Here is a 2,781-nt window from a genome sequence, read left to right as displayed (position 1 = left end):
AATAATAATAATAAATAATAATAATAATAATAATAATAATAATAATAATAATAATAATAATAATAATAATAATAATAATAATAATAATAATAATAATAATAATAATAATAATAATAATAATAATAATAATAATAATAATAATAATAATAATAATAATAATAATAATAATAATAATAATAATAATAATAATAATAATAATAATAATAATAATAATAATAATAGTAATAATAATAATATTAATAATGATAACGATAATAATAATAATGATAATAGTTATTATTATTGCTATAATGATACCAATAAATGTTCTAATTTGTTACTATTATTTAGAAAAATACAATATTATTTATTTAATAAATTTCTCGTTTTTTGTCCACCTTGAAAATTGATTTTTGCTCTTTCTAAAGGTGCAAAAGGTGATTTAACAAATATGCATGTAAATGAACCAACTTCAAATGATGATGCAAATATGATCGACTTATTTTCAGATTGTTGCAGAATTAAAATGAAACTTCTACTGGGGAAAAAAAAACAACTATAAATCAAGTTGAAAAGAAGTGAAAAAATTTATTCAACAAAACAGTTCATGTTAAATTTTGCAAAATTTTTTAGAATAAAATTTAAGATTTTTTACAAATTATTAATTGTTAATCAAAATTTCAGCTAAATTCAATCTTGTACAGTTTATATATCCAACCAACATTATTTGTTTTTTGGATAATCTTGCAGATAAATGAGCATTAATTTGAATATCATCAAAGTGTTTCGCCTTATTTCAAACAATTTTTGCTCATAAATTGAAATGAATGTAATAAATGAATTTATTTTTTATTTTACAAAAAAAGAAATCTAATTCTAATAAATAATGTAAAAAAATTATTTACAATGTTATGGTAATTTCATAGTCAAAAAAATTTATCGATGACAATATTTGTTTCTTAAACAATATCTTATTTGTATTCATTTAATCGTTGTATATCTAAAATCGAAATAATCTGTTTGCTTTATACTTTCCGAAAGAAAAACAATTTTTATTTTCAGATATTCAAATTAGATAAATTAGAATTTTCTTGCTGTAATAATTTATTGCTATGAATTTTACTGTTGTTCCAATATATAAGAAAATATTTCCGGAATATTTTCATTGTATTCCAAATTTTAGAATGAAATTTTAAAGTTTATAAGTGGATTAAATTCAATTATTTGTTATAATCATAAAATATTTTTTTGATATTTTATAATTTTCAAAGAAAACGAAAACATAAATAAGCAAGCAAAAAAGCAAGATTACAAAAAAAAAAGTCCCGTCCCGATAGAAAAAATGTCCCGATAGATATTGCTGTTATTCATTTATTTTTTTTTTTGTATTTTCATTTTTTTGAGTAAAAATTTTCTTTACTATTAGCTATATGAAAATTTTTCCACTCTATTAATCGATGTTTTGTGAAGAAAAAGCTTGTCAAGAAATTTGTTCTGGAAATACTGTAACAGGCTGAATATTAATAGGCTGAACACAGCTTGCTAATAATGCAAATTAAAATAGGCCATTATTATTAAGCTTGGTTAAAAGTATAATTTAAAATCGATCATAACTATTGATAGGTTGAAGTTAGCTTAGCTAATGATATAACTTAAAACTTAGCATTACTACTAATAAGTTGAACATAGCTTGACTGATAATGTAAACATAAAACCGATCGCTTCTTTATATGTTACTGTAGCAAAAAGTAGGTTGCTCCTTCAATATTTTAATATTTTACAGTAACAAAAAAAAAATTCTAATTTGATTATTTTAAAACATTTATGATATGAAAAAGTTAAAATTTGAACGAGAAGAAAATCAAATTTTTATATTTGTGAAAATTTCACAAATGAAAAATGAATGAAACAAAAAATATTGAAATAACAAATGGAATATTTCCAACATTATTTTTTTTTTATCATTATAAGTTATTTGTATACAAATACATACAATATTGAGGGAAGGAAATAAATTTGAAAGTAATTATTAATTATTACCAATATGATGATGGAACAATTCAATTGATATTAATTAATTCAATCTATTAATGAGTAATTCGAATAATGATTTGCATATATATTTATTTTTCCTGTAAATTATCAATCTTTAACGGAATAACAGCGAAATGAAAAACGGTTTTATTAATTTTTAATAACAAATATTATAAAAGTGTAAAAGATTGTTAGCTTATCTACAACATTATTTTTGTTTATTTAGATTTGTTTAAATTTTTTTCTTAACAATTCGAAAAATTTTCAATAAAAATTAATAAATGTTAGTGAATTTTTTTAAACAAATTACGAGAATTTGAATAATGATCACACGAAAGGTGATGTATCTTCGATTGATAGGTATTAAAATATACGGGGAATTAGTATCATGATAATTTTTATATGAAATGATTTTGTATAAAATAATTTATGCATGTATTGAACGGAAGAAACAGCAAGGTTGATGTTAACAATGATAGGATAAGATATATTAAATATGATAGAATGAAAATGATTAATAAATATGATAATAATAATGACAATTGTTTGCTTCCAATAATATACATATATTCACTTCCTTATGTTTTGATAATTTCTGAAATATTTCAAAAATTAGTAATGTAAATTGTTGGGAATACAGAAATTTCTCATGTTTTTCGTTTCCGTCGTCTTTTTATTATTATTATTATTATTATTATTATTATTATTGTTATTATTATTATTATCATTATCATTATTATTATTATTATTAATTATTATTATTATTAT

The sequence above is a fragment of the Loa loa genome (genome assembly GCF_000183805.2).
Source record: "Loa loa unplaced genomic scaffold supercont3.328, whole genome shotgun sequence".
NCBI lineage: Eukaryota > Metazoa > Nematoda > Chromadorea > Rhabditida > Onchocercidae > Loa > Loa loa.
The sequence above is the reverse complement of the archived record's forward strand: the minus strand, read 5'-3'. Positions refer to the sequence as shown.